Source organism: Mytilus edulis, chromosome 4 (assembly GCF_963676685.1).
Source record: "Mytilus edulis chromosome 4, xbMytEdul2.2, whole genome shotgun sequence".
NCBI lineage: Eukaryota > Metazoa > Mollusca > Bivalvia > Mytilida > Mytilidae > Mytilus > Mytilus edulis.
The window spans coordinates 33,511,608-33,531,332 of NC_092347.1; the positions used below are offsets into that span (position 1 = coordinate 33,511,608).

Here is a 19,725-nt window from a genome sequence, read left to right on the forward strand (position 1 = left end):
TAACACACATAATTTTATCCGTTTCTTTCCCTTCCCTTAAAAGTATCTTTAAGTTTGAAACTACCTGAGAATCATATATACTGAGTTCACACCTAATTTGAATTAGTTTAATTCACATTTGAAACAGTTTACATTAACAAACACATATAGTTCAAATGCGAATCGAATGCAAGTGAATTGTTTGTCTATCTATGGTCAACATGTTGGGGTATGACTATAAACCACTTTTACTCATTTTAAGAAACTGTTGAATTTTATTTATCAGTGGCGTAGCTTGCATGTATGCTCGGATGCTCAAGCATCCACATCATTTTGACAAAAATAAAACAGCAGTTTAACTCGGAAGTATCCAAATGTAAGAAGGCTGAGGATATGAGGATAACGTCCAGTCTTTTTCGAAGCAGTATGCCTGGTCTTTCATTTAGGATAATTTAGTGTATACATGTAAACAAGATAGTTGAATTGCAGAATAGTGTTCCAAGTTAACTTTTGTTCGTAAAAAGGTCTACGTCATCGGCTAAGACAAGCGGAAAGGACTGATACGCAGACCCGTGGACATGTTTCATCTAAAATCATGAACCTAGTGGAGTGATGGCTTCTCATTTGACTAACAAATAAAACATCATATCATGATATCGTTTCTTGCGACATGGTAAACGACGTGATAAAAATAAAATCAATTTGTAATAGATCGTGATAAGTCCAAGGCTTATGAATTCCAGTTTCTATCTAGGTTCAAATACTAATCTTATTTTCAATCAGTAAAGAACAAAGATCCAATATTACCCGCCATGCACATTATATGTCATATTTTATTTATCAAATGGCAAGGAACAAGGCATAACTAAAAAAGCACTTTTTTTCTTTTTCTTTTTTCTTTTCAATATCTTAAGAGAAATAAAAGCTTCACAGCAAATGAAATGTGATTTCCATTACAATTTATATTTCAAAGGGTCATAACTGGTTAAAAATATTTGATTACGACTTATTTTCCAAATTGTCAAAGACATTGCTTAAGATATGAGTTTCACTTAATCTAACAAGAATTGTACAAATGAGAGTGCTAACAAGACCAGATGATCGGACGCCTGGTATTTTCATGTCTCCTGCAACGCGTTTAGCTCAGTAATCAAAAATCAAGAAACCCAAGGTTGTAGACTCAAATTCCTGGAAAGAAAAGTCACTTCAGTTCCCATATTCCGAAGTTCCTAAATTATACAGAAGTGCCGCTGTAATGGGGTCCGTTTTTGATATGTCAAATATAAGATTGGGTGGGAAACTTTACATCAAATATTTATGAATTGAATGATGGTAGTTTCGAGGAAACAATAAAATTTGGTTTAAAATATAAATATATGAATTGGTGGGTATTTTGAATTTAAACAAAAATCTAACTAGTGTCGGATCCTGGGGGAGTAGACATGTGCTTAAATAAAAAATATTTTTCTGCATAAAAAGGTCCAAACAAATTTTCGCCTCGCTCCGCTCGGCAAAACATCCACATCATTTCAACCCTGGCTACGCCACTGTTTATGGAAGCTTACTTTTCATTTATATAAATTTAAGATTAATATTTCTGAGATGTAGGTTATGGATTGTCTCTACTTATAAAGGGGGAGGATTCCCAGTTGTTTAAAGTATATTTAATTAAATTGTATTCAGGCGCGTAGCTCCCTATACGCCAACACGCAGTTGCGTGCACATCAATTCAGCATACCAAAAAAAAATGTCAAAATAAAATTTATAGCATTCGGCATGCAAAAAAAAATGTCAAAATAAAAATTTAAAGGAAACACAAATATGTTGTTTATAATAAACAAATCATTTAAAAATTGTATGTTTTTGAATATCACAAATACAGTTGTGAAAATGAATAATCAGTCCCTTGCTTTAATGAAAATGAAAAATCTTGCTTCAATAGTGCAGAAAATGAATAATTTGTCCTCTTAGATTACAAAAATAGATAACCTGTCAATAACCTGTCAAAAACAAATCCTCCTGCCCCCCCCCCCAGAATATCAAATGGGCAACCCCTAAGTCTATATTGGATTTTTTTTCTGCGACAAGTGCCTCAAACCATGTATTAAGATTTTGGATAAAGGACCACAATAGGTAAAAGTCCAATTTAAAATTAAATGTTTTAAGTTCTTAGACCACATTCATTCTGTGTCGGAAACCTATTCTGTTTTGACTATTTGATCACAATCCAAATTCAGAGCTGTATCAGGCTTTAATGTTGTGTCCATACTTGCCCCAACTGTTCAGGGTTGGACCTCTGCTGTAGTATCAAGCTACGCCCTGTGGAGCATCTGGTTTATTTGAAGGGTAGATGTTCCCGACCTGTTTATTAGTGGAATTATGAATCAGGCCATTACTCTTCTCAATTGTATTAATGCATACTTTTCATGTTGGGACAGTTTCCCTCATTTTTGAAGGCTGTATGGTTGCCTATAATTGCTTTGTCATTTGAACATTTGTATATGTACTTTAAAATTTTAGTCTTGCATGTTTATAATTATGTGTACGATATATCACTGATTCAGTGGCAATGGTAAATAGACACTGACAAGTCTTGGATAACATTTTATAGTTTTGAATGTTTTTTCATCAGATGACTAAAATTAGGTGGAGGTGTGTTCTTATTTCCAACAGAGGGGCACTCAACCTATATCAATTTTTGCATGAAGCAAATTGATAGTTGCTAGATACTGAATAATTATACCACAAAAAAGTTTTAAACTGTGCATATATACTTAAAATACGATAAAAAAAATCATGTCTTTTTCAGGACTTCTGATCCAACCATGTAGTATGGCATGTTATTGGGATATGGTTTTGGTCGATGGATGTTCGTGAAGGACCTGTAGTACAAAGTATATCACTGGATTTAGCTCTTTGTCTAAGTGTATTATTAAATTACTTTGCTTTGAGCTCAGTTCATTGTTATGCAATTCATTCTTTGTGAAATAAAGATTTGACAGACAACTCTCATGTACAAGGATTTGTCAAAGAAGTATCACCTCTATGTACAATGTAAGTAATAGGAAGATAAAAGCATTCTATTTCGATTGTTCATTGACCAAATTTTAAAAAAAAAGACCAAATTTACCTAACAATACTACTCCCGCTACTAGCAATATGATGCTAGGTTGTTTTAATACATCTGTACTGCCTACTGATGACTTGGTCCTGAGTGTAAATGGTCCTTCAAGTATATGTTTAAAGGGGCACTAGCTAAGAGATGCATAAAAATCTAAAGTATGATTCGTTTTTGTTCAATCAATTATAAAACTGAAATAGTGAAATAATAATTCGCTTTTAGCAGCCAAAATGGTTCAATTTTGTCAAATTATGTTAAATAATATTGATAATGAAGTATTCACTTGCAAGTGATAAAGTCGACCTCATTAAATCCGTATTCATGTGAACTTCAATTTAACCTGATTTCTAAAACTATATTTTATTGTACATGTTGAACATGTTTCATTCATTTGTTTATTTCTTAATTTGTGTGAATTAACATTGATACAGTAAATGTTAATTACTACACTTTCATACCACAACACATACTGTATTGGTACATGTATCACTTATATTAGTATCCATATAACAGAAAAAAATGAAAAGAGAATAATTTTGCATAACCTTTTGAATACTATTACTTTTTAGATATTTAAACATATTAAGACTAATTAAGCTGTTGATAATATCCACTTGACATACTTGAAATTCTATCATATTACTTTTGGAGCAGTTGTGAGTCTTTGAAGCATGCTCAAAGGTTCTTTATGTGAAATCATTGTCATATTGGTCAATATTTTTCTTTGCTTCGACCAGATTTGGAGGGGATATTATCAAAGAATTGATAAAAAAAAATCAGCACAAAGGTTCTCTTCCTAGATCATATAGCCCCAAACATCATGTCAGGCATTGTCATTACTAAAAACCAATAAATGTATTCTAAAATGAGGAACATTTTAACAATTTTTTACTAATGATACTGATGATCCACCACAAAATAATATAAATTCAACCATACAAATAGTAAGCAAATACATATAAAAAAAGATGTGGTATGATTGCCAATGAGACAATTCTCCACAAGAAACCAAAATGACACAGAAATTAACAACTACAAGTCACCATATGGCCATCAACAATGAGCAAAGCCAATACCCTATCATCAGCTATAAAAATCCCCGAAATGACAATATAAAACAATTCAAACGAGAAAACCAACGGCCTTAGTTATGTACCAAAAATTATACAAGCGACTATGTAACACACAAACAAACGACAACCACTGAATTACAGGCTCCTCATGTTATCAAATCTTTATATCATCTCCCATTTAGAAAAAAACGCATGAAAAAATGAACCTATTATTATGTGTTGCTCTCCTAGCTACAAAGCGAATCAAAAATCAAAGATGTGGAACATATTCGATCATAATCTTTTGGTAACTAATGTAATTACTGTCTCTTCCATGCCCATCTTGAACATAAAAACTAAATATTGAATAAACAATACTCCTAATGCTCAAGTTGGTTGTCATCGTGCAACGCCGTTAATAACACCATATAGGAAAACATAGAACTCCCTTTTGTCATAAGTAACTGTCAAACAACAAAACATATTATCCACACTCATCTGTGTCCACACTTGTATTTACAGAAATATAATTTTTTGATTTATTGTTAATTCGTACTTATCATTGATAAACGGGAAATGTTTGCCACTGAACGTTTTCACGGAAAACAACAATCACTCAATGTTTAACTTATGGCTTAAAAGTTGTTTCGGATAGAATAACGTAATATGTTCAAATTGACAGTTTCTTCCATACAGCTAGAAAAATGATGGTGAGGATGCGTCAGTAAGATTATGCGGGATGTACAAACACGCAGTCCGGCATCTACACGTTTGGTCTTTTAAACGTTTTTTTTTATTCGAGCGTTATAATAACACAAGGTACTTAACTAGCGATTTAGAAAAATGTCAGGCGGTGACGAAATTCCGTTATATGTCAATTTCTCGACTGTCAACCCCATTAAAAATTGTTATGCCGTAAATCTAAATTGATTTATCTTCAATATGGTGTATAACACGCCTACTTCTGTTGTCGGAATCATCCGTAGCAATCCTACCCAAGTATGTCAATCGTAATCATTTCGTCTACCGACACAAAATTGGCCCTGATGTACACGTCTCGCACTAAATGATTAATTATAAAAATTATTTCAGAAAAAACTGTTATTTTCAGTATGAATAGAACTTATCACCCAGTTAGTAAAATTGTATAAGATACCTTGAGAAACCTCACAATTGTTATTTGTGGTATGTCTAATAAGTTACGAGTTTCCTTATATAGATACAAATTTTCACTTGAGGTCAATGTCATTCAGACTCTCTCTTGACTTTACGTATGGAAATGGAACAAGATCAGATAACTCCGATAATCATTTAGACTGTCCCATAAAATTGACCAATCGGAAACCGAGATATACAAGGAGACGTGACGCGTTTATTGCCAATCATCAGCGGTTGGCAACAGTATTACGATTACATACTTTGGTAGGATTGCTACGGATGATTCCGACAACAAATGTAGGCACGTTATACACCATTGAAAAGATAAACCAATTTAGATTCACGTTATAACAAGTTTTAGTGGGGTTGACAGCCTAGAAAGCGGCAAATAACGGAATTCCGTCACCGCCTGACAATTTTCTAAAATGCAAGTTAAGTACCTTGTGTTATATTAAGGTATATAGGGAAAAAAATTCCGAGACAAGTGCCTGTGGACAAGTGCCTGTGATTGATGTGAAAATCCATGGATGGTACCAGCGGGATTCGAACCCTCAATTTCGGGATCTAAAGACAGCGATCTCCCTAACTCAACTAGTTAGACTACCTTTATATCGCCATGTCTACAACACTCTTCCCCTTTTTCTTTTTTTGGGATGCGTACCATCCATCCAAGCAACTCACAGGTCCACTACCTGTGCAACCCCGAGACATCTACTCGGAAATCCTCTGGCCAGTTCCACCTAGATATGACATGGTCATCTTATGACCGCTGGTCAACAACCATGACCCCATATCAAACTGCCAGGCACCTATATACACTTGTTTGTACAAGTAGTAATTGCTGGCAGCGCCATTGATGTGAAAATCCATGGATGGCACCAGCGGGATTCGAACCCTCAATCTCGGGATCTAAAGGCAGCGCTCTAACCAATTGAGCCAAAGAAGATCTTCTCCCCTAACTCAACTAGTTAGACTACGTTTATATCGCCAGGTCTACAACATGATCAAAATGTACACGCCGATGAAGTGTATTATTTTTATGTTTACATGTTTAAAAATATATACAACTTAAAAAAGAGATATCGCATCTTAATAATATTTTGGCCACGAGCATCACTGAAGAGACATGTATTGTCGAAATGCGCATCTGGTGCAAGAAAATTGGTACAGTTAATTTTATTACTACCACTGGGTCGATGCCTCTGCTGGTGGACTATTAGTCCCCGAGGGTATCACCACCCCAGTAGCCAGTACTTCGGTACTGGCATGAAAATACGGATTTTTTGTGTTATTAAAATTTACTGTTACAAAATGATAGAAATTATTATAAATTAAGGAATGTATCTCTCTCATGCAAAGCTCTGATTCCTTTCACGGATTTGGCTATACTTTTTGGACCTTTTTGGATTACAGCTCTTCATCTTTCATATAAGCTTTGGATTTCAAATATTTTGGCCACGAGCATCACTGAAGAGACATGTATTGTCGAAATGCACATCTGGTGCAAGAAAATTGGTACCGTTAATTTTATTAATATCTACATATAAACTTTCAACTATATATATTTTAAATAAAGCCGGTAACACATCAGTATATGCACCTTTATAAATAACAAAAACCCATATGTACGCAATATCAAAATATACTCCTTTTCAAAGAAATCTTGATATTAATACAATTACTCATGACTATACTTGGAGGTCACTTAAACTTTTCTCTGACCTTTTCAGATTATATGGGAATACGAAGTTTTTAACATTTACATGGAATATAGAAGATTGTGTACGCTATATGTATGGTATCTATGTCTAGAGGATCTTGACACTTGTCATTTTTTAAGCATCATTTTTAAGGTTTTCCATTTAACCCAAGTATTCTAACAGAGAAGTTTCAAAAATTAAACAATTTTCAGTTCTGTTAAATAAAAATTATCATCGATGGTTGGAAATTAAGTTCTTGTAAACAACTGATTAAACATTTTAAAAGTTTTCCATTTAACAAATTTAAAGTACCTTGACAAAGAAAATTCAAACATGCAACAATTTTCAGTTCTGTGAAGTAAAAATTATCAACAATGGTTTTGAAATCAAATTTTCGTAAACAACAGACTAAATAGAAAGTTAACTATACTATTCTATGGCAAGGAAATAATAAAACAAAGCATTGTAAACAACGGAAGTTTGGTACGGAAATTTAATATGTTCTGATGTCAACATGCTGCGATTGTTTTACATGTCCGCTGACTATAACCTTAAACATAGTACGGAAGTTGGATACTGGGCCCTTTGTTATAAATGGCATTTCTAGGATATATACATCCTTTTGATATTGACATTATCCAGTATTGTAGTCTTAACTTTCTGCATACATATTAAAATGTGGTAACAGGGGTATATACCAGAACAGAAAAGGTATGCTTGCCGCTGAGACAACTCTCCAGAAGAGATCAAATGACGCAGAAATTAAAAAATATAGGTCATCGTATGGCCTTCGATGATGATTACATCCATACCGTGTAGTCGGCTTTAAAGGCCCCGAAATGACAACTGTCAAATGATTCAAAGTAAAAAAAACCTAACGGCCTGATTTATGTACAAAGAAAATGAACGAAAAAAAAATAATGAAATATACAGTGACAAACGACAACCAAAGGATCCATACTTAAGACATAAAGAATGTGACAGGGGTAAACATGCTTAAAGGCGCCAACCCTCACATAAACTGGGACAGTAGCGTACCGATACAACCGGAAAATAAACTATGTTAAACAATACATAGAAGAAGAAATTGCAAATACGATAACCACTCATTTACAGGCTCCTGACGAGGGACATAAAGAATGTGACAATGTTAAACTAGTTTGAAGGAGCCAACCCTACCCTAACTCGGACTGTGGTGTATAAGGAGCCAACCCTACCCTAACTCGGACTGTGGTGTATAAGGAGCCAACCCTACCCTAACTCGGACTGTGGTGTATAAGGAGCCAATCCTACCCTTACTCGGACTGTGGAGTATAAGGAGCCAACCCTACCCTTACTCGGACTGTGGTGTATAAGGAGCCAACCTTACCCTAACTCGGACTGTGGTGTATAAGGAGCCAACCCTACCCTTACTCGGACTGTGGTGTATAAGGAGCCAACCCTACCCTAACTCGGACTGTGGTGTATAAGGAGCCAACCCTACCCTAACTCGGACTGTGGTGTATAAGGAGCCAACCCTACCCTAACTCGGACTGTGGTGTATAAGGAGCCAACCCTACCCTAACTCGGACTGTGGTGTATAAGGAGCCAACCCTACCCTAACTCGGACTGTGGTGTATAAGGAGCCAACCCTACCCTAACTCGGACTGTGGTGTATAAGGAGCCAACCCTACCCTTACTCGGACTGTGGTGTATAAGGAGCCAACCCTACCCTAACTCGGACTGTGGTGTATAAGGAGCCAACCCTACCCTAACTCGGACTGTGGTACATGTATATAAGGGGCCAACCCTACCCTAACTCGGACTGTGAAGTATAAGGAGCCAACCCTACCCTAACTCGGACTGTGGTGTATAAGGGGCCAACCCTACCCTAACTCGGACTGTGGTGTATAAGGAGCCAACCCTACCCTAACTCGGACTGTGGTGTATAAGGAGCCAACCCTACCCTAACTCGGACTGTGGTACATGTATATAAGGGGCCAACCCTACCCTAACTCGGACTGTGGTGTATAAGGAGCCAACCCTACCCTAACTCGGACTGTGGTGTATAAGGAGTCAACCCTACCCTAACTCGGACTGTGGTGTATAAGGAGCCAACCCTACCCTAACTCGGACTGTGGTGTATAAGGAGCCAACCCTACCCTAACTCGGACTGTGGTTTATAAGGAGCCAACCCTACCCTTACTCTGACTGTGGTGTAAAAGGAGCCAACCCTAACCTTACTCGGACTGTGGTGTATAAGGAGCCAACCCTACCCTAACTCGGACTGCGGTGTATAAGGAGCCAACCCTACCCTAACTCAGACTGTGGTGTATAAGGAGCCAACCCTACCCTTACTCGGACTGTGGTGTATAAGAAGCCAACCCTACCCTAACTCAGACTGTGGTGTATAAGGAGCCAATCCTACCCTAACTCGGACTGTGGTGTATAAGGAGCCAACACTACCCTTACTCGGACTGTGGTGTATAAGGAGCCAACCCTACCCTTACTCGGACTGTGGTGTATAAGGAGCCAACCCTACCCTAACTCGGACTGTGGTGTATAAGGAACCAACCCTACCCTAACTCGGACTGTGGTGTATAAGGAGCCAACCCTACCCTTACTCGGACTGTGGTGTATAAGGAGCCAACCCTACCCTAACTCGGACTGTGGTACATGTATATAAGGGGCCAACCCTACCCTAACTCGGACTGTGGTGTATAAGGAGCCAACCCTACCCTTACTCGGACTGTGGTGTGTAAGGAGCCAACCCTACCCTTACTCGGACTGTGGTGTATAAGGAGCCAACCCTACCCTAACTCGGACTGTGGTGTATAAGGAGCCAACCCTACCCTTACTCGGACTGTGGTGTATAAGGAGCCAACCCTACCCTAACTCGGACTGTGGTGTATAAGGAGCCAACCCTACCCTTACTCGGACTGTGGTGTATAAGGAGCCAACCCTACCCTTACTCGGACTGTGGTGTATAAGGAGCCAACCCTACCCTAACTCGGACTGTGAAGTATAAGGAGCCATATATACGTGTATACAAATATCTTTGGCGATGATCTTCCTTTCGTTCTGTTGGTTTATACAGTCCAGATCTTGGATTTGTCTCAGGTTTTATGACATTTTTACAATTGACTTTGGAGCTCAGTATTTTTATTTGTCCCTTTTTTATGAAGCTTAGTGATTTATCCAGGAAAATTTAATGCAAAAATGTCTATAAGCTAAAATACTTTTTAAATTACACAGCATTTTATAACTAATAACAAAGACCATTCTCAATGTCTTTAAGTGTATCACAAAGTTGTTGCCTTTATGGGGATGTTTGTTTTTAGAAAACAATAATAAATTAAACTGTATTCACTTAAATAGACTCGTGATAATTTTTTGCATGGCATATTGTAGATGAAGACGGTAGATTGACCTGAGGATGTCTTTATTTCATTTTCGCCCGCAATTGGGTTGCTGTTACACTGTCGATCTTTACCACATATCTTCTTCTACTTGGAATAAACAATAGCATAGAAATCATATTGGTTGAATGATTAAATGGTGTTGGGTTAACATCAAACGGAAAGTATTTCATACATATTCTTTATTTGTTTGGGGGGAGGAAGGGGTTGGGTGGCTGTTTCATTGACGTTAAATCGTTATTATAGTAAACATCATCCTACATATCCAATCTACCTTTTATGTCCAAGGTAATTTCTTATCATGGTTTGCGAGGTTCAAAACATTGCAATTTTCAAATATCACTTAAATGAAAAGTACAAACTCTTAAAAAGTAAACTATGATAGACTAACAACGACACGGCAAACAAAAAAAGAAAGAAAGAAAGTACATAAAAACTAACCAAACACCCGGCCGGGGATTATTGCCCCACATATAGCACAACGTCGTTCTGATCATGCCAGTACAAATCCGGTGATTATCATTCAATGATGTCACAATCGAGAAATAGAGGATATTAAGATAGGTCAGGATAATTTGAAAATATCGATGGTTATTTGTGACAGCAAAACAGATATTAATTAACGTCAACCAAATCGTGATGTTTTCCATAAAACTTTGAAATTTTTTTATTGCTTTGTTAATATTCGTATAACAATTATCTTTCATAAATTAGTTAGTTAATTTAACAGTCTAACATCATTATACAATATTTACTCTTAAATTCATTCAGCTGAGGATTTTCATTTGGTGTTATCTGTGGTTTTATATATCATATCTGATTCAACAAATTTTAATGCACTTCAATCAAAAATCATTTTAACATTGTTACTGTTAACCAAGTATTATACAATCCTACGCACTTTTAAGAAAAAATATAAAAGTGCAACATGTACTTAAAGTTTTATAAAAACGCCTTACTATATGTCATCAGGTGAACCAGCGTATTTCTGTACCAACTAGGTGCGTTTCAAGAAAGAGGCTGAACTACGGAACACCTTAGAAAAAATGTATGGTTTTAAGCAAGATCATTTGTATGATATTAGTGGTGATACACATGTCCGTCCGTCTGTCCGTTACAATTTTTGTTTCCATGTGATAATTAAAATACCAATAAAAAACATTTTAGTGAAAATAAATCCTATAAAATGCATGTTATGGACCCTAAGATACGGATCAAGTCCGAATTTAATGATTTTTGGCATCAACAGCTCAATAGTTTCGTCGATATCTGGATGATTATTAATGGAACGCTGGTACAAAACATTTATTAGTTAAACACGACAGCATGGACCAAAAACTATAAGTCCAATTTTGTTGACTTTGTCATCTGTCGTTCGAGTTGAAATAGATACCAATAGTATAATTAAACGGTATCTTTTTTATATTACTTTGGTTGCTTACAGGTACTAGATTCTAAGAAACGGCTCGAACTAATAGGTTCCAAACTTGTAACAGTCGCATGAATAGGATGGCAGGATTGAATTTGTTTGTGTATCTAAACCCCTTTTCTTAAAAGAATTTCTTGTTAGTGTATTAAGCATCACCACTATTGTATAATACTTTCATTGTTTATTCATTTTTAATATTGTCACAAAGTTAATTAACACGTGCTTTTATTGACAAGAAATATGTTGAATGATGAGTATTTCAGGTATGCAGAATGTAATTTTCAAGTTTAATTATTTTTGATTCGAAAAGTTACTTAATTATCTGTTGTATAGGAATGTTAAAGAAAAAATGGAAATTGCCGTTGTTAATCTATTACTTGTGCATCAATCACATTAAAGCAAAGATACATTATAGGGACCGTAAGCCTGTAATGTTTGAAACTAACATCATCATTATTGTAATGTGTTCCGTAGCTGTCTTTGAAATGTAATTACAGTACTTTGCAGCTGCCAATCAAAGCCGTGTGCCAAATGACATCCCACTTAAAACAGAAAATTGATTCATAAGTACAGAGCAAAATGTATTTCTTCTTCTCATTTTCAAATAGAAAATGTGTTTATTTATGCAAAAACATTTGCTTATTTCATCGTAAATGCGGAAACCACTTATAAAACGAGCGATATTTCGTGTTAAAGCGGTTATAAAATATCCCTTTTGTAATAATAATTTTTGAGACATCATTTTAATGTTTCGTATATTAATAAATGAAAAAAGAAAAAGACTCATTAATGTTTGATTTGAACCACACGTACGCAATCAAGACGGCTGCCAATAATTATACAAAGTCTATAATTCAACAGTTAAATTCCTGCTGATCGTAGTTTTCAACAGCTGACTCTCAAAGAAAACAATAACGGTTTCTGACAGGCGCGGTGCCTTACAATCATAACATAAGTAAAATGTATGTAAAAACTGTATATACCTAATGGAATAAATGAACAGACCGTTTATTGAATTACTTCTAATAGGAATTTTATGATCTAACCGAGTAGTCTCCCCGGAACCACAATTTCCGTGTCAAATTATAAATAATTTCTGTCAATATTGTGCCGTATATTATATGTCGATAACTATTCCTGATATTTAACATATAAATGAGATTTTCTGACATCTCAATCAGCTTTTATGTGAAAATTTTTTTATTGTGAAAAGTATGCCATATGCATGTAAAATATTTGGAACTTATTTCATAAAAATGACAAGAAATTAATTTTTAACAATTCTGAAATAAAGCAGAGTACCAATTACAGTGATTCCAGCGTCTCTTTTGAGGCAGTAAAATTGTTGAGTGGTGTCAAAAGAGTGCTTCATAACAATGGGATTTTCATACGCTTTCCAGTTTCTAGTTGCAAAGGAAAACTGTATAGATATACAGCAAAGATTAAGAAAAAATGACAATAGTTCTTCTGTTGTGTAGAAGGTAAACTCACGTTAAGAGAAGAACCAGATTAATGTTTTTATAGATATTCATATCGGAGCAGTTTAACAGATCATTTGTTAACGGTTAATGCAAATGACTTGCATGGGATTATTGGTATTGGAGTTAATTGGAATTAATAGGGTGACCAGTTCATTGGCAGACTTATACATCTCATGTAGGTGGCGTGGAAGTAACCGCCTTATAGCAAGACTGGTTTCACCAGAACACAATTGTGTAAATCTTGCTGAGGTGAAGACTTTATAAAGTGTTTTATTTCAAATAGATAGGTCATGTACACATATCTAATAAATTATTAAAATCACAACATTGTTTGCATATTTTATCTTTCAAAACTGTTCCTTTATATCATTTAATTTAACTTATAACAACTTTAAAAAGATAAAAGACAAATAAAATATATCGTGTATGTTGGGTTTTTTTAAATATCATAAAGTTAGTATCGTTCAATTTTAATTCATGAAAAACATTGTTATGTCCCGTCAGAATAATATGATCGTTCCGGCTTATACCCTAATTGGTATAGTGATAAAATACATGTAGTTTTTGACAAACAAATATAACTAGCAGGCGGGACAATCTAGAAAAACTCTTTCAAAGGATGTCAGCGAATATAAGGTTTATAAATTTCAGAAATATATTTTTGGTCCGATCAGCATTTACTAATAAGCAAGGTCGACCTTTACGATATGAATTCATACGCGAGCATACCATTAAAACACTTCTGAGAAAAAGACATGATAAATTGAAACACAGTTGTCATATTCAAAAGATTACTTGACGCTCTACGTTTATTCATACTTCGTTTAAATATCTGTATATACCATATTGATCAATATTTTATGGCGGATCTCTCATGTTTAGAAGAGGACTGATTTGGAACGAAAAAGTGTATACAATATCTTAATACAAAGCTGATGATATAATTATAGTAATTGTTTCTGCAAAACTAGACAGTAATGCAAGTCAATCTGTTTATTTCAGTTTGATATGAACATTCAAAATGCTTATCTAAAATGTGTTAACGTAGTCCATTATCGAAAAAATAGCATGCATCTCCATTTAAACATTACGTAAATATGGGTGCCACATGTGGAGTAGGATCCGCTTTCCCTTTCGGAGCAATTGAGATCCTCCCCGGATTTTGGAGTGTTAGTGTTGCTCAGTCTTTGGTTTTCTGTGTTGTTTTTTGTATACTGATGTTTATCTTTTGGTCGCTTATTTTCCATGGCATTGTCAGTTCGTTTTCGACGTACGAGTATGATTGTCCATTTGGTATATTTCGCCTCTGTTTTATGGTTTTTTTTTCGTGAGAACTGGAAAACTTATCATGTCTCTTTCATTTGTAATAATTGCAAGATGCACACACAAAAAACGAGAGAAAACGAACATTTATTGTTAATGAACCGTCAGTACAAATATTTAAAATTTATAAGTTTGGGAAAAGTTACACATTTGAAATTGACGGAAATACGTTCTGTCACGTTAATTGCTGTTTAGGACGAGAAAACAAGGATTCATTCAATTATGCCATATTTAATGAGTATAAGAAAAGCATCACTATCGTTAGTTTTTGTATAAACCAAATGTTTGTAAATTTTACTAATGACTTTTCACATGAAATCATCTATCTCTCAATTTTCGCACACTTAAAGAAATCACATAAATTCATACACTATATTTGAATTTGATGTGTTGACAATTACAATAAGATGAGAAATAACTATCAATATCTTCATATTATTTTTGACTTGTCAGATATTTATTATTTGAAGACGACTATGAGGGCGTCAACGAAAGATTAATGACAAAAATAAATAAAAGTCGGGGTAAAAATTCCAGATATTAATTACTGTATACCATCGCACTGCATACAAATACCAGCCTTTTTGTAAAATTACGTAAAACAGGAATTAAACATAATCAAACAAATTTTGTGAATGAACTGTTGTTAATGTTAATAAAATTGTGTAAACATTTCTTTAAAAAATTACAATTTGGATGTAGAACATGCAAGAAACATAATGCTTGCACTAATCTATACTGTATATGCCGAGTGCAGAATTAAGAATGTTCGCTACTCTGTTTAAAAATAAAAATGCTTTTTAAAAGACTGTTATAAATTGAAAGAATATTAACAAAGAAACTAAAAAAGCAGAAAAGAAATGGAGGGGCCGTGTGCTTGTTTTCGAGATATAAGCCGTTGAAAATTTGGCGGGAAATGATTCTCTCTCTATTTTTCTTTTACTTAACATTGGCACCTTTTTTGTTTAAAAAACTATGAAAAAATAACAAGGATTTCATAAGGTTTTGAAATATGGCTTTTTAAATAGTATGTAATAAAAATATGAAAAGAAAAGTAGGGGTTAGTGGGCAACTTTTTTTTATGTTAATACATGGATAAAACCAGAGGATTCCGAAAATCTGGCAAAAATTCAAAAAGTAGAGGAGCAAACATCCTTAAAAATATATGTGAGTGCAGAATTAAAAATATATGTGAGTGCAGATTTAAAAACTAAATAAATGGCAATTATAATTAAGAAATTTATATCTTTTTTATTTTTCTAACAAATTATTGTTTTATTAAAATGATCATGCTGTATGTAATAATTCTCACAACACAGAACAAACATAATGAAATAAAATATATACCACAACGATGAAAACGTGTTTTAGGAAACCAAAAAGTGCATCACAAGAAAATGTAATAAGGTTAACTGAAATACCGCAAATCTAAAAAAAAAAAAAATACAACACAATATTATCAATCCTACTAAAGCTAGACTTATTTAATTCGTTTTCATACAATTGTCATTTACAGTAAAATGTAGTAGTAAAAGTTCAATGAGGACATTCAGGAAAATGAATACTAGTATCACAAATAAAACTATCCACCTAATTTTCCGTATTGACTAGTTTCAATTTTTCAGTTCAAAATGCAAATTTCTAAAACACATAGTTTTATTTAACGGTATGCAGCATTGTGATTTTGGTTACTTATCAAATTTTCCTTTTCTGATTTCATGAATACATTTTCGAAAATATTATTTTTCCCCGGAAGCTCTCTTGTCTATCGTGTGTCCTAAAAACAAAACGTGATTCGACATCGAACTTTTCACATGTGCATGGCCAAGTTGTAGAGTAAGGGAATTCAAATGACCAATAATTTAGGAATTTAGTATGTCTGAAAGTTATTATTAAACCGCCTAAATTATGAGTAACCTTCATGCAAAATGGGGTTCATTATAATGTCTCAAACATACTTAATTCATGGTTTTAAACTCGTATTTTAGTTTCCACGGGATTAACATGAAATGTTTCACCAACGCAGGAACGCGTAGCCTTTCCGATTTCATTCCCGATTTTTAATTGAGTTCGTGTTGCTCAATATTCAATTTTCTGTGCAGTGTTTTGTAATGTTCGTAATTTTTCTTTTAACTATGATCTCTTTTTATTCCAGATAGGCGAAAGATATCGAATGGGCATTCAAACTCATATGTAAAAAAATAAATAAACTGACAACGCCATGGATAAAAAATAACAAGACCAGCAGACAAACAATATTTCACAAACACAACATAGAAAACTTAAAACTGAGCAACACAAACTCCATCCAAACTGTGGGTTATCTCAGGTGCGCCGGACGGGCAAGCGGATCCTGCTCCGCATGTTGTTTTGTTTGCCCTCTTGTTAGCCTCGCCTTCTTCCAACGTTGAGACTGTTTATAACTTTTACCAATCAGTTTATTTGCCAGTGATAATTGTATTCTTTCGATGGTGTCCGTAGTGGACACAAGCTATTCAGAAGCGAGCGGAACCATCTTTGATATTTATACTGCATAGAAAAGGGAAATTCGATGTGAGATTATATATACCAACAGGGTATGCATTTAGTATGGCGTTCATTATCACTGAACTAGTATATATTTGTTTAGGGGCCAGTTGAAGGACGCCTCCGGGTGCGGGAATTTCTCGCTACATTGAAGACCTGTTGGTGACCTTCTGCTGTTGTTTTTTTCTATGGTCGGGTTGTTGTCTCTTTGGCACATTCCCCATTTCCATTCTCAATTTTATTTAAATAGAGGATACTATTCCAGAAACTCCATACAAAAAAAGGATGAAGTGAAAATTCCAAAATGAATGTAAAATGTGATTTCCTAGAATAACATGATATTTGATGAAGATTTCAATGAGATACTTCTACTACAAAAAATTCGTTTATCTAGTCCATATGGTTAAAGACAAACACATAGGTTAAAGACAATATGTAGCAATGAAGCAGCAATCTGACAACACAACACAATATCTTAATAGTTTGAGACAATCTAGAATTAAACATGCGGCATCTTTATGACCAACTAGTGTTAACTTTAGCGTTATTTGGTCTCATTGGCAATTATATCACATTTTATTATTTTTATATTGTCTCTACAGTATATCAATATCTAAATTGTCTCAAGTCTAGGCAACTTCTTATGTTTTGATAACCACAAACCATATGCCTTCAACAATTAACTCTTTTATAGCATTCAAACTTCTAAGATAATTAAATAGGCATGTCGATGTTGATCGGTGTGAGCCAAGGATTCGTGTTGAAGACCATGCTTTGACCTATAATGGTTTACTTTTACAAATTGTGACTTGCATGGAGAGTTGTTTCATTGGCATTTATACCACCTTTTTATATCTATTTAAAGATTTTGCGATAACAAAAAGCATAATTGTGGTTAGGATTATCAAATAAACAAATTGGCAACGTAATACGTGTATATTGTATTTCCGTGTTTTATTTTAATATACATATGACTCGTTGAATTAAGTTTAAACGACAATTTTCTATTTAATCCTTGTTTACAAAAAAAATATACTTATAAACAAAGAATATTTGTCTGTAGTTCTTGGAATGGCGTAGGATGTTTTCCTACCTGTTTTCACGTTTTCTGACGTAGTGACACCAATTGAAATCGGTGAATATATACATTGAGATTCAGTGTTAATTAAATACTCAACTTACGAATATATTTTGTTTTCCAAAAACAGCCTAAAATCTAATGGTAATAAAAAAAAATCCACATTCATATGCTAATAAAGGTTATCAATTTAGAAGCTTCACTGAAATGCTATACTCATGGCCGTGTACACTATATGACATTATTATTTGACTCATTAATAGTTTATTTAATTTAGTGCATATGTGGTTGTTTGTTCTTTCCCCATATATCCGTATTCATGAATACTCTTATGCAAACTTCAGACCTTTCGTCTTGCTTGTATCAATTGTTTGTTTCTGAGTGTTTTTCTTTTATGCTGATAGATGTTTCTCATTTTTTCTTCTTTTTTTTTGTATGCTAGTCTTTTGTTAATATTGAGTTAAATGCCTTTTCTTTCTGGCATTTTCATTTTTGCGGTCCTCTCCATTTGTTATATCAATGGTTATATTCATTTAATCTAGATGAACACGGCCACATGTTCAAGTGCATATCCCAAAGTAAAAACCTTGCCAATGGTTGACTGTAGTTGTATCTCCATGTTTTTAATCAAATGGCGAAAGCAAAAGCTCAAATACGTCAAAAATATGCAAATGTATAACAACTGTCATATTCCCGACTTGGTACAGGTATTTTCTTATACAGAAAATGAGGGATTAAACCTGGGGCCGTGTCAACGAAGCTGTCCTAGGACTAAGACATGTCTTAGGATGGTCTTAGGACACGTCTTAGTCCTAAGTCGGGTTAACGAAAGTCTCCTAAAATAAGATATGTCCTAAATTTGGTCCTAAAGTTAGAATATACAATTAGGTGTCTTAGGATAGTCCTAAAGGTTACATCGTCCTAAAACGTAATAAAAACAACAAATATGGCATAAACTCAAAACTAAAAATACTAATACAATATTAAACTATCATTAGATAAAATTAATTAAAAAAAATATTGTTTTATGTTTGTTAAAGATTTAATTTCGGCTGTTGTTTGCTCTATGGTCGGGTGGTTGTCGCTTTGACATATTCACCATTTCCTTTCTCAATTTTATATTATATTAAATTATTTCGTGATGCCTTTTTTGAAGCCTAAACAATACTATCATCATAAGCAACATATTTTCAAATATGGGAAAAAGTTTACTTCTTTTTTACCTAATCCTGATTCGATACATGTAATGAAATCGAGTGGACCTAAGGACAAAACTAGTTTATGTACTAAAATTGCAGCACGAATATCACAAAGTTTTGTGACCATTTACTTTTGTTTTCGTATTAAATTCATTTATATCTTTTATCATATTTAATAACGTATTTATTAGTATTCCGTAAAAACTTTCACTTTTATTTTGCGTTAATTGTTTTCTATATAAGAGTCATCCTCCCTCTCTTTACATATATGTTCTAAAATA

General features: G+C 34.2%; 1 long non-coding RNA gene across 1 annotated transcript in view; it reads left to right on the plus strand.

The window, feature by feature from the left end:
• Positions 1–7,249, plus strand: part of LOC139519513 (uncharacterized) — a 41,001-nt gene extending 33,752 nt beyond the window's left edge. Inside the window, exon 3 of the long non-coding RNA XR_011663613.1 lies at positions 7,041–7,249. This is a non-coding gene — a long non-coding RNA (uncharacterized lncRNA). The remainder of the gene's footprint in view (positions 1–7,040) is intronic.
• The last annotated feature ends 12,476 nt before the right edge of the window (positions 7,250–19,725 follow it).